The sequence below is a fragment of the Sphaeramia orbicularis genome, chromosome 3, assembly GCF_902148855.1.
Source record: "Sphaeramia orbicularis chromosome 3, fSphaOr1.1, whole genome shotgun sequence".
NCBI lineage: Eukaryota > Metazoa > Chordata > Actinopteri > Kurtiformes > Apogonidae > Sphaeramia > Sphaeramia orbicularis.
Window position 1 is genome coordinate 18961555 of NC_043959.1, and position 14337 is coordinate 18975891.

Here is a 14337-nt window from a genome sequence, read left to right on the forward strand (position 1 = left end):
AATTTTATTTCATTGTGTCTGATTTATTTCATTTATTTTATTTTATCTTATTTCATTTCATTTCATTTTATTTAGTTTTATCTTATCTTAATTTATTTCATTTTGTTTTATTTCATTTCATGTCACCGCGTTTTATTTTATTTAATTTCGTTTTATTTTATTGTATTTCTATATTTTTACGCTCACTCATTTGTCTCCGTACACGCATGCCAGTGGCGCGAGCCGGTGCACGCGGGCGGATACCCATCACAACCAAGATGGCGGCGGAGCGGACAGCCGGCTCTGCTCGGCTCCGCGGTGACTGACAGGAGAAGCGTCGCGCGACTGGTGGCTAACGACTACGCCGAGTCACAGAGGAGGAAAAAACCCCACAAAACAACACCCGCCGCCCGGGACCCGGCCCTTCTTCACCCCGCCAGAGCTGGAATGCACCGCCGCCGGTAGAAGTTACGTGTGTGCGGACTGATTTGACGTTTAAAAGCGGGTGAGTACGGAATGATGAACCGTATCGTGACCAGACCGGTGAGGGATTTACCGAACAGCTGCTACGACGAGCTACAGCCGCTATGCTAGGTCCTGTCCCCGGGTTAGTGCACTGTCCACGCCGTCCTGGTGTGGGGTTGTCTCCCGTTAGGTACCGTCTTCCAGCACCGGTGCCGTCCTCCGCGGTCCGCCGGTGCCACAGGTTGTTTATGGGGGGATTTCAGTCACCTGTGTTCAGTGATGGAAAACGTTAACCCCCGGTCCTCCGCTGGAAAGAAATGGGTGTTTAAGAGAGGAGCCTGCGGTGGTTTAGAGCTAAAAATAACCCCAAACACTGGCCCGTCCGTGCCCCCCCAGTAAACACCCCCCCCCCCCAGCCTGGATATTTAAAGCCCTTCAGTCCGCGCTCCTGGGTCTCAGGTGAAAGGCTCCACACCTGGTCCTGCATCCTGGACCTGGATCCTGGACCTGGATCCTGGACCTGGATCCTGGAGCCTCCACTGATGATCTGACCAGTGTTCAACCTGTTTTAATCACTGTCACATCAGTGTTTGGGTTCATTTCTGCAGAGCACCGACCCTCTGGAGCAGGGCTGACAAACTCAGTTTAGTTCAGGTGCCACACAAGTAAGTAAACAACTAAAATAATGGCCTATGAAATAATCACTCCAAATTCAAAACTTTTTTTTTTTTGGTGCAAAAAAGTAAAATAGAATTATGAAAAATGTACATTTGCAAACTATAATTTCATGAAAAAAGTGAATATAATTGATGATAAATTAGGTGCTGTTGTTTATCAGTAAGCATGGAAAGGTTTGAAGGGGTAGGATTTGTTAAGTTTATAGTTCTTCCTACTCCTTTTCGCTCATGTGAATTTTGACGCTTAAGACGTTGCAGTTTTATTGTTTTGTTTTGTTGTCATTCTCTTGATCATTTATTTGCATTTCTTTTTTAAAATAGTTATTTACATGATCGAAAGAAAGAAAGAAAGAAAGAAAGAAATCAATCAATCAATCAATCAATCAATTAACGAATAATCTGATAAACCTGAAGTTTCTCAATAATAACTTATAGAAGAATACATAAATCATAGTCACATCAGTGTTTTGGTTCATTTCTGCAGAGCACTGACTCTCTAGAGCAAGGCTGAGAAACTCATTTTAGTTCAGGTGCCACACAAGTAAGTAAAATAACAAGTAAAACAATTAAAATAATTGCCTATAAAATAATAACTCCAAATTTAAAACTTTTATTAGTGCAAAAAAGTAAAATAGAATTATGAAAAATGTACATTTACAAACTATAATTTCTCGATGAAAGTGAATATAATTGCTGATAAATTAGGTACTGTTGTTTATCACTAAGCATGGAAAGGTTTGAAGGGATAGGATTTGTTAAGTTTATACTTCTTCCTATTCGCTCATGTGAATTTTGATGCTTAAGACGTTGCAGTTTTATTGTTTTGTTTTGTTCTCATTGTCTTGATTATCATTTATTTGCATTTCTGTTTTTAAATTGTCATTTACATGATTGAACTAAAGATATCAATCAATCAATAATCTGAAAAACCTGAAGTTTCTCAATAATAACTTGTAGAAGAAAGCATAAATCACAGTCACATCAGTGTTTGGGTTCATTTCTGCAGAGCACTGACCCTCTGGAGCAGGGCTGAGAAACTCATTTTAGTTCAGGTGCTACACAAGTAAGTAAAATAACAAGTAAAACAACTAAAATAATGGCCTATGAAATAATAACTCTAAATTCAAAACTCTTTTGGTGCAAAAAAGTAAAATAGAATTATGAAAAATGTACATTTGCAAACTATAATTTCATGAAAGAAGTGAATGTAATGGATGATAAATTAGGTGCTGTTGTTTATCAGTAAGCATGGAAAGGTTTGAAGGGGTAGGATTTGTTTAGTTTATACTTCTTCCTACTCCTTTTCGCTCACTTAAATTTTGAGGCTCAAGACGTTGCAGTTTTAAGTTATTGTTTTGCTCTCATTCTCTTGATTGTCATTTATTTGCATTTCTGTCTTTAAATTGTCATTTGCATGATCGAAATAAAGATATCAATCAATCAATCAATAATATGAAAAACCTGAAGTTTCTCAATAATAACGTATAGAAGAATGCTTAAAATGCTTAAGATATTATACTGTGTGTCCTATTTGTAATTAATTAATCCAGACCATCATGATTAGGAGATATTATCACATTTCTTAATGATTGTATTTATAGTAAATAATGAAAGCGCATATAAATATTATAGCTTATATTAAAAAATGTTGATTATGCAAAACAGATTTTGTGTGTGAGGTGACTAAAAAAATGTATGTGAATGGTTTGTATGGATGCTTTGTGTACAGAAAAAAAGAGTGTTAAAGCAAAGGAAGCGGAATTAATTTAATTATCAGTTTATAAAAAGGGGTGGGAGTCTATAAGTTATACTTCTTCCCACTCCTTTTCGAGCGCTGAAAATTTTTATTTGACCATGTTGTATGGTTTTTTGTAATCTGATTCTATGTGCTTGAAATAAAACTACACTAACTAACGAACTAAATAACAATATTATAGCTCAACTTATCATTTACACATGTACAGTACAACTTACAGATCACAGTGGAGCTACAAAGGCAAAACATTTAATAATGAGCATATATAATATTATTAGAAGTTTGGAAGTAAAATAAGTTTGATTGTTAATGTCTTCTGTGTAGGGCTGCATGATATTGGAAAAAAACTGACATTGCGATTTTTTTTTTTACCCTGCGATATATTGTGATATGAAAAAATACTCAGGAGGATATAATAGCTGTGTGGTGCCGATGTAAATGGTCAAATAAATTAGTTGTGTTTCCTCTCGTTGTGTCAACAGGTGTAAGGCACTGTCGCCACAGAACACGTGTTTCAGTTTCATCCTTCTTGTAGCTGAAATAATTCCAGATAACTGACGTTGCTTTTCTTTTTGGCACCAAGTCTTCGTTGACAGTGATTTTCTCTTATTCGTTGCTCATTTTTCGTGACTCACTCCAAACTGATTAAGAATGATTGTAATTGATGGATCTCCGTGTGCAGTGTGTGTCAGCTACCTTTGAAAGTAGATGAGAACACATTGAGTTCATTTACCTCCTACATCGCAGGACCTGTGATGTGACTATTACACACACGTACATCGTGATGACGACGCTTAAACGATATATTGTGCAGCTCTACTTCTGTGTAATTTTTTCACTTTACAAAATCATCCCACACTGGAAGCTGAGGTGGGCCGGTTTTTGCCCGGGGGCCTTATGTTTGACACCCCTGCTCTGTAGGTTGTATTTGGGTTGTCACATGAGATTGCTTTTACTCAACACAGTGGATGCTCATGCAGTTTATGTGCAGTTGATCCACAAATCTCGGTGAGTCCTGGATTCTGTAGGTCTGAGTGTGTGGTACGATATGAGTGGTTGACTCAGCGTGTCCCCAGATCTGTACACAAATTGTCATCTGATGTGCCCTTGAGCAAGGCACTCCACTGCTTGCCTGTCGTGGCAGTGTGTGTTCTGTTCCTGCACGTTCAGTTAGTGATGGGTTAACTGCAGAGGGTCAGTTTCAGTGTGTGTTGCATGTCTGCATGTACAATTATACAGACAAATAAAGATTCTTCTCCTTAAAGACCTGTTATTACAGTGGAAAAAGTAGATTTTAATGTGTACATCGGTCCCACATGAGACAAATGTGTCCTACCGACATAATTTTCCTCTTCCTCAGTTAATTATTACATGTTAAACTAAAGTGTCTTGTTCACGTCACACTGTTCAAAATAATCATGTGGTCTGAAAATGATATTTTCCAATTACTGTAACAGGCTACTAATTGATTGTATAAAGCCATTAAAAATATTCATGTTACTTTAAAATTATATTTTTATTTTTAACCATAACAGAAATGCATTGTATAAAGCTGCTTAAAAGAATCATGTTAATCCATTGCATGTTTTCAGTTACCTTAATCCTATTCATTATGTAAAATTAAAGCACTTTCACTGTGTCCAGGGTACCTGATTTTCACCTGCAGTTCTAACCTGACGTTTAAATAAAGTTTAAGTAAAAAAATTTAATAATGTCCAGGTGACCCAAGTTAAATCTACTACTCTATCTTCATTACTTGTAACTCAACTCTATCAGAATGTGTAAAATGGCAATTTCCAAATGAATTTTTCCTCTACATTTAATCTCTCCTAAGTGATTTACCACCATTTGTTTTTATAATATTATACTCTGCATTTTGTAGATTGTCGTGATCACAATAATAATCAGATTTCCTCTTCATTTTACTTTTCCTAAGTTGATTATTCACCATTTATTGTAATATTATCCTCTGTATTTTGGATTTTTCAGTGTAAATCATGTATTGTCCTATATTTAATTCACTGATCATGTACATGTTCATAAAAGCTCAGTGTAAATTCCTTCACACAAAGTAATCAATCAACTCGACATCAATCTGACTATACAGAAGTAGGTGATTCTAGCTCTTATTGTCTTATTAATTCCACTTTAGAGCCTAATATTAGCCATGAGCACCTCTCAGAGTTAATTACATCCATCCTAATAGCGGTGAAAATAACTCCCATCATCCCACACTACTTCACAGCATCATTATACCACCTTTTGTTATCGTTTTCAGGGACATGTATGACATAATATTCATTTGAGCATCAGTGATTGTTTGATTAGTTGTGAACTAGTTTCATAATCAATTAATCAGTTTGTACTATTTGTTTTTAGAAGAACTGACTCTATGATTCCTGCTTCTTAAATGTGATTATGTTTTGTTGTCTTACCTCATGTATGACAATAAACCGAGCACTTTTGGGTGTTTATGCAGATGCAAATTTGTTATTTTATGTGAAACAGATTTTGATGAGAAAAGCTCTTCCTTTCCTTCTCCTGTTTTAACCTTCCAGTATCTGGGTGAGCATATTATGCACACTTTACACTTCATGTTATAAGAGATCGTATTATTTTTCACAATTTGTTTCATAATTCAAAAGTTTTTTATTTTTTTATTTTTGCAGGATTTGTAAAATTCTGACCCATCCACTAAAAACAGCACATTGTAAAAAATATTAAATTCCTACACTAACACTCTTCTACCAAGTGAGCATTTAACATTTGATCTATAATAATGCGTATTAACCAATGATAACTGGTTATCATTGACATAGGCGAGGCTGCCAAAAAAAATCCAATTTTTATCCAATCCAATCCAACTTTATTTGTAAAGCACTTTAAAACAACTGCAGTGGACCAAAGTGCTGTTCAGAGGAATAATTAAAACCAAAATATAAGAATAAAATACAGAAGAGATTTAAAGACATAGAATTGTACAAAAAAGAAAAGTGCTGTACAGAAGAATAAATAAAACCCAAATGAAAGAATAAAATACAAGAATAGATTAGAAAAACATAAAAGGCCATACAATTTAAAAACAACAAAATAAATAAAATAAATAGATAAATAAGAACAATAAACCACTACCAAATAAAAACAACAGAATAAAAATAATACCTTCAAACATCTCACCTGGTTTCAAAAGCCACGTGAGATGTGAGACGTGAGAATTTTTATGTAGTATATTAGGGGGAAAAAAGTTTTTTAACTTAAAAATATGATTTGTTTACATTACAAACATGGCATTAAGAGGGTTAAAACACATTACAGTTATTGAGTATTTGGTATTTTTGTTTATGGTTCAAGTTGATGAAAGACAAAAAAAGTTAAAAACAAACTGAAAAAAAAAAAAAAAAAATTCTAATTACTTTGACATTTCGCAGAATATGTTCTTTCTGTGATTATTAAGGACCTCTACATGTGTGACACCAGAGGGTTGAAATGAGTCTGTATTTTCAGTTGAATCTCCTGTACATCGGTCATTCTGACTGTCAGAGTGTACAATCTTATTTTAAAGGACAGAAACACACTTTAATTGTGTTGAATTATTGTCCGTGTCAACACAGCGATGGTCACCCGGCGCAGGCATGTCTGATCAGATCATACGTGTGACACAAACACACTCAGGCCTGTCATTTCAGAAAACCTCCGCATACCAGAACGGTAACCTCAGCTGTCGGCCTGCAGATCTGGATGCTTTTCAGCCGCTCTGACAATCCCAGGGTCTGCTTGTGTTATTGTGATGGACAGCGTGTTTGTTTTTTTGTCTTTTCACCGTGTCTATTCATGTTTTAAGGGCACAAGGCCAAGCGGTTGGAATTCCACTCAAGAAAAAGTCACAGGATATACACTGAAACCCAAAGTTTTTTACTATAATGTCTTCAATGGGGATAGTACGTATAGACATTATTACTTTTGGACCGTGCAGTGTATGTAGTCGTAGTTATTTTGCAGAGAACAGCAACAGAAGCGTGAAGAGTCGGTCAATCCATCAGTCAGTGTGTCCTTTTCAGAGCATCTTTCATTGTAACGTGATATCATGACACTCACTCCGATCCTGCCAGTAGAAGGGTTAGGGTTAGGGTTAGGGTTTGGATTGGAGTTTCTACCAGTAGAGACTCTGATCGGAGTTTCTACTGGTAGAGACTACGATCGGAGTCTCTACTGGTAGAATCGCCGATCCTACCAGATCGCAGTCTCTACCCTGACATATACAAATTTTAATTGGCGTGTTGTCTATACGCTAGTGCTGCCATGATTAGTCGAATTAGTGGATGTATTGGACCATGTTAATGAGTCCTCCACCCCTCCAGCTCTTAGGATTCTAAATAAAATGGACGCAACAAAATACCAAACTTTTTAAAAAATTAGTCGTTTAGATTAGTCGACCTATCGAAAAATTAGTCGAAAGATTAGTTAGTCGGTAGTGGCACCACTACGTTACGCATTTTAAGCTTTCTGCGTGTATGTTCACTAGTGATGTAGTTATGGAGAACGGTCTTGACACCAATTTTTTGTGGTCTCGGTCTTGTCATGGACTCATTTAGTTTCGGTCTTGTCTTTGTCTCAACTCTCTTTGGTCTCAGACATAGCGGTCTTCATGGGATTTGTACAAAAGCTGCATCATCACAGAATAGTATCATTATTTATTACATGTCCTCTTCAAATGCAACCAGTAAGATGGATCTGTTTTAAAAACATGTTACATTGTATACATTTTCTGTACGTGTAATGAGTAACTAAGACAAATCTGGGTGATTTAAAAAGAAAGACATAAGGACAGTATCATAGAAAACATAACATGAATTTGATTTAACTAGTCATGATACTTTACACCAATGCCTTTTGCTTTACAATTGATATGAGTAATCATGTCGATTCTAGCTCTAGTCTTTTTTTGGTCTTGGACTTGGTGTCGACAAGGCTTGGTCTTGGTCTCGCCTTAGTGTGTCTTGGTCTTGATACCCTCTGGTCTCGGCAGTGTCGTGGTCTAGCCGGTCTTGACTACAACACTAATGTTCACACTATCATTAGCCCCCTGTCCAACCTGAATCGATGTGTCACGGTCAAATACCACGCACTGAGGGTTAGGGTTATGTGAACCGGAGATATGGGTGTAAATTGACATGCGATCAAATGGCGCGGAATAACATAAACACAATAAAGGTCGAAAATGCGTCGGTATAGCACACCAAATGCCATAAGAACTGTAGTGACATACAGCGCTATTTATTGAGATCCGCCTGTTCATTGAGAATAGAGCTTGAATCATAGATTGAATCGGCAAATAAAATCCAGTGGTTAAGTTGTGTTGTCATTTCCTGTTTTAGGTTCACTTCTGTTCCTTCCTCAGTATCCAGTCTGTTGTGTGTGAGCCCACAAAACAGATCCAGTTGTAATTCTGCCACTTTACATGGGATGACAAAGAACAGAGGAAGCAGATGAAGCTGATCAATAAAGTAAGAAGTCTTTAACAAACAAGAAAAAAAGGTTAGCGTGTTGGCTAACTAACAGTAGCTCACACTGCATCTGCAAAACCACATCTTTATGGGTTCCCTTGATATAGAATAAAGCTTTTATGAAGTGGTCAATACCTTCACATTTAATGTTTCATTTGTCTTTTGTCTGTTCTGTCCAGTTCAGTTGAAGTCAAATCAAATCAATTTATTTGACACTAAACATGACACTACATTTAGAGCTGATCAACTCCAGACTCTAAATAAATAGAATAAATACCTATACCTACCTGTGATATTTTTCTTTCATGGCGATGTGTGCAGGTTTAATTGGAACATTTCAGTCTGTAATCAGACGGATTAAGCTGCAGTTTATAGAAGGTAAATATGCAATAAGTAACAGCATAAAGAAATTATAGTAACAATAAATATAAAAGCAAAAATGTGAATTTATGCCCAGTGTAATTTTTATATACACAGTGGAAGTGTAGAAGAGAGTTTCTATGAAAAAATTAATATCCGACACGAAAATTTGATATTCTAATTAAAATACCATATTTATATTAACACAAAGTGAGGACTTTTGAACAACAAAAGCTGATTTATTGATGCTGTAGAATCATCCCCAAAGCCTATGAATAGCCTTTACAGAGTTTGTAAAATTGGGTCACCACCATGTTCTTTGCTTTACTTGTTTCCTTGCACGATATCCTCAGCCTTTACACTGAATACATCACGTTTCATTGGATATAATCTAAATAAATATCTAAATGTGTAAAACAACTAACAACTAAATAGAGAACACAGATCTAGTTGATTTTAGAAGTTTTAATACAGAATTGCTTCATATTATGTGTTTTTTGTTCTGATGATAAATTGTTCTAACTCTGTGGGCCTTTAACTCTCTGGTATCTGAGTGAGCATATTATGCACACTTTGCACGTTATGCTATGAAAGGTCATATTATTTTCACAATTGTTTTTTGATCAGAATTCAAAAGTTGTTCATTTTTGCATGATTTTTTAAAATTCTAACCCAGTCACTAAAATCAGCACATTGTAAACACTGGGAAATTACTAAACTAACACCCTTCGACCAAATGAGAAAAATTGTGCTTTGACACATTTTGTCCTCGCACAAAAAATAATAATGCATATTAACCATTGACATTTGCCAGGCTGCAAAAATCTGAGAATAACTAATCCAATTTTTATGTAGTATATTGAAACACCCCCCCCCCCCAAATTTTTGTTTCTGTCATCAAAAAATATGGGTTGTTTACATTTCAAACATGGAATTTAAAGGGTTAAAAAATGAAACAATTATTGAGTATTTGGTATTTTTGTTTATGCTGTAAATTGAAAAAATACAACATTTTTTGAAAAGGTTAAAAGTAAATTGTATGAAAAATATTCTGACTTTACTGCAGTGCTGCGCAGATTACGCGCTTTCAGTGGTTAGAAGGACCTCTATAGGTGGAACCTCTACGGGTGGGACCTCTATGGGTGGGTCCTGTTTGCGCGGGACCTCTATAGGTGGGATACCAGAGGGTTAAATTAAATAAGAGGTTTGACCAGATGTTTTTCTGGTTTGCGTCTCAGTCTTCACTCTGCTGTTGCACTGTTACATCATTAGACTGACTGAGCACATACACATATGTAACGTGTTCAGTCTCACAAAAAGGATTTACAGCGGTCAGTAAAACATCAGAGGGCATCTGGACAGCTGGAGACTGTCTGCTGTCCACCCATGACCAGACCAAGGGTCCCGGGCGGTGACCTTTAACCCCAGAGCAAAGGAAGCATGTTGGACCACAGATCCACTGCACAGAGCTGCAGGTTGGATCTGGACGGTTTATTCAGTCAGTGGACGTCTGGACTTAAAGAAGGCTGACTTTTACTTTGGCTGTTGTGAGAATCTGTTAAGGCCTTGGGGTTTTACTGGAAGTCCGGTTGTAAAAACAGGGTTTTTCCCTCTCAGAATGAGGCAGAGGTCTTGACATCCTGACTGTGATCCAACACATGCATGTGTCGAAAGAAAACACTTCACAAGAAACATATTGTACAACTTAAAGCATGGTTACAATGGATGAAAATGACTATTATTATGTTATGAAATAGGGTATAAGGGTTAAATCTGACCAACAGGATGAATTTACAAAGCGCAAAGATTATACAGAATACCGTAACACTCACTGAGGCTTGACAAGTTGTATTGATCATAAAGTTAAATGCTATATTTTTCAGTTCCAGATGCCTGTTACTAAATGTTTTATGTATTTGTAGATCCACTGTGATCTGTTAGTTGTAATACACATGTGTAAATGATAAACTAAGGCAGAATATGGTTAAAATTTCACTTATTTTTCTGAAGAAATTTCAGGTTTAGGGATGTTCAGGTTACTCAAATTTTTTTTTTTTTTTAAGGACAGTTTGTACATATGAACATTTTCATGCTGTAATTTTCCTTTTTTTGTACTAAAACAAAGAAAAACATTTGGACTTCATATTATTTATAAGCTATTATACTAATATTTTACTAGACTTGCACCGATTAATTGGCCATGCTTGGAAACTGGCCGATTTTCACGTGATCAGCCATGACCTGCGACCGGCCAGTCAGTCTGAAATTGACCATACAAAGGGAAAGTGACACTAAAGATGCTTTGCTAATTCCTCCCGCTGTTGTGCACCTCATTTTCCTTTTCCCTACCTTTGGAAACTTTCATTTGAGGGGGCAGGACATTTGTTTTAGGGGGCATTAACCCCCCCCCCCCCCCCCCCCCAGAACCAGACCTACGATAATTTTCATATTTGTACAATAATTTTACCCTCTGTACGATGTATGAACAATAATTCCAAAAATCCCATAATGTATGATAATTTGACCCCTTCATTACATGACAAAATTAATTAATTACCACACAAATAGGATACAGATCCTTCGTGTACTTCTGTGTTTGTTTTTATTCATCCTCTGATGTTCCTTTCTACTTGTGAGGCAGGACCTGGAATCAGCCAAAAGCCTGTAGAAGTAGTGAATGTATAAATGGTGTTAATCTGGTCCATTCAGTGGAGGAAGGGGTTCATCCTGTGCTCCACATATGGGCAGACGTTAACCCTAACCTGGAAATCGGAATCGGCCCAAAAAATTGTAATCGGTTCAAGTCTACTCTACAGGAAACAAACATGAGCAGAAAGAACAGATTTATTTCAGTGAAAAATGATCAGAAAATTATCTTCTGATATGTCGTTACTTGAGGTATTTTTATTCTGATGGGTCAGTTATTCACTTTATGAATTGAACATTAGGGCTGTGGAGATGGAACTACTGATGTTATGAATTCTTCAACGAATAGAAGATTTTATATCAGTTTGAAGAAGTTGTTTGGCTGATTCAGAGTAACAAAGGCATGCCCAGGAACATGTCACACATATTAATTGGTTCTAAACTCAGTGTTATCTGTAAATGTCATCTGGCATCTGGTTTTAAACAGAATGAATGGGAAAGAACATGCTAATTGTGATTCATAGCTTCTGGAAAAGTCACCTGTCAGAACTAAACCACATTTCACGTCCTCCTTTTTGGGATGTCTGCCGTATCAGTGAATGAGGTAAATGAATCTTTGGTCAGTCACAGATAATAGATTCATGAGGATTGACTGATGCCTCATAGATGGACCGGTGTTCAGATTCAAACAGACTTTTAGACTTGAAATACGGCTGCTGAGAGGGTTTTAAGTCTTTACAAACAAATAGAGATGAGTTGATATGAGCCCATCACAGGTAGAGACTATATGGACTAAAGCAGGGGTCAGCAACCCTGGTCCTCCAGATCTCCTATCCTGCATGTTTTAGAAGTATCCTTCTTCCAACACACCTGATTCAAATCATAAGCCTATCATCAAACTCTGCAGAAGCCTGATAACGACCGTCAGGTGTGCTGGAAGAGGGAAACATCTAAAACATGCAGGATAGTAGATCTCCAGGACCAGGGTTGGTGACCCTGGACTAAAGTATTGGGATGATTTTAACTCTTTAACATCTACCCTTTTGCAATATTTGACAGAGATTTGCATCGTAGCTGCATTTGTCTGCTTTTTCACTAATACTTTGCTAAACTAACTGTGCAAATGTGTGAATGTTATAGATAGCTGTAAAATGTTTTATGGTATCTGAGTCCATGTCCAACTGTTAACACATGTTGCTGTGTTCACTCATGTCTGTTCTGTCTTTGAATCTTGCATCATTCTGTCATCATATTTGACTGTAATGACTGTTTTATTGTATGTGATCACTCACTTCTTTAGCTGTAACACACAGACTAGTCCACATATCCAAACCTGTGTGTGTAGTTGGTCATGGACTGAATACCGTCACATCTCAACACTATACTTTTTGTTCATTGGACTTGACATATGTCTCAGTTTTCTCATTGGCTTCATCTGAAGAACACTGAAAAAGTCGAGCTAATTCACCAGACACAGGAATGACAGTTAACCATGTGTTGCTGCTGACACAGTTGAGGACAAGAATAATCATGAATAGGCAATTCAAGAAAAAAATTACAACTAGAAAAGCACTCAGAGAGCGGAGACCTTCGCCAAGGCAGATCAGCCCCCCCCAACGATCACCACCAAAATTTAATCATTTGTTCCTTGTGCCAGTATCAACATTTCCTGAAAATTTCATCAAAATCTGTCCATAACTTTTTGAATTATCTTGCTAACAGACAGACAAACAAACAAACAAACCCCAATGAAAACATAACCGGCGGAGGTAATAAATCTGATTTATTGCCAGATTTAAACACTCTCTAGACTTCTTTTGTCACATTTTGATCATAATTTATCATTTTACACCAAGTTATCATGTTTTTTCCAACTTTCAGCCTTTAGGCTCAAAAGAAATATTGACATCTATCTTGATAATTATTGACAACAGACTGACATGAGCATTTTTATCATGATAATATATAGTAATCTGCACAAACGGCAAAGTAAAAGCCAAAAGGCTAGACGACTGTGGCCAAAATGCCAAACACATAAGTCCACAAACTGTTGGATCACATCACAGAAGCTTGGTTTTCTGTCTGTGATCTTGTGACTCTCTCTGTGTTAAAATAATCCCCACTAATATTGTTCTGTAATATCCCATCGTCATTATAAACCCAACTACTACTCTGAAGTATAACTGTAAATGTAGAGTGTACTGAAATGTGCTTGAATGCATTGATCCAACATTAATGTAAACTTGTGACCTCAGCATATTTGTCACTCTACATTACCTTTAAGTCGCTGTGTGGTTCCACTGTGTGGCTGCAGAAACTCTGAGCCGAGTAGATTTACAGTTCTCAGGGTGAAGCCTCCACAGTGAAGGCTGTAATTGTCAGATTATTATTGTGCTGCTGTGTGGTCTGTGGGGCTCAACGCTGAAGGATTCTCCCCTGCTGCCTCAACCAAATAGGTGCTTAGGAGAGACTGAGGACGCCATTTTATCACATAGAAAGTCGAGAAACTAGAAAAACGTATGTGTTTCTATTCAACCGTCTGTGATCTGATTAGAAGACGAACAGGTTAAGAACAGTTTCCTGCCAACGTGGGAATTAAGAGATCAGGCTGAGAGTGAAGGCAGGGTGGTGAGATCAGGTTTACTGCAGACGTGGGTTTAATTCCCATGGGGCTTTGCATCAGTGCATCAATCTACGAGTCTCTTAGAGCGTGATCGAACCAGATCCCAGTAGCTCCTTCCATTCCTGTTGGGTGTACTGAAGTATAGCCTCAAGTTTAGTTACTTTCATACTCAAATGAGGATGTACATTGACACAGAAATTAGACCTCGTGGTGTGCATAAAATCTTGTGTCTTATCAATTTTCCAAATCCTGACCAGTAGGGGCCAGTCTGGTACCAGAACACATTTAAAACCAAAACCACCAACAAATCAACCCTATATATCCACA

The 14337-nt window shown here is 37.1% G+C and overlaps 1 protein-coding gene across 1 annotated transcript in view; it reads left to right on the forward strand.

Annotated features, from left to right (window-relative positions):
* The first annotated feature begins 260 nt into the window (after positions 1-260).
* The window catches only part of LOC115437842 (C-myc promoter-binding protein-like), a 48245-nt gene continuing 34168 nt past the window's right edge, over positions 261-14337 (forward strand). Inside the window, exon 1 of the mRNA XM_030161199.1 lies at positions 261-484. The gene's annotated coding sequence lies outside the window, so the exon portion shown is untranslated. The remainder of the gene's footprint in view (positions 485-14337) is intronic.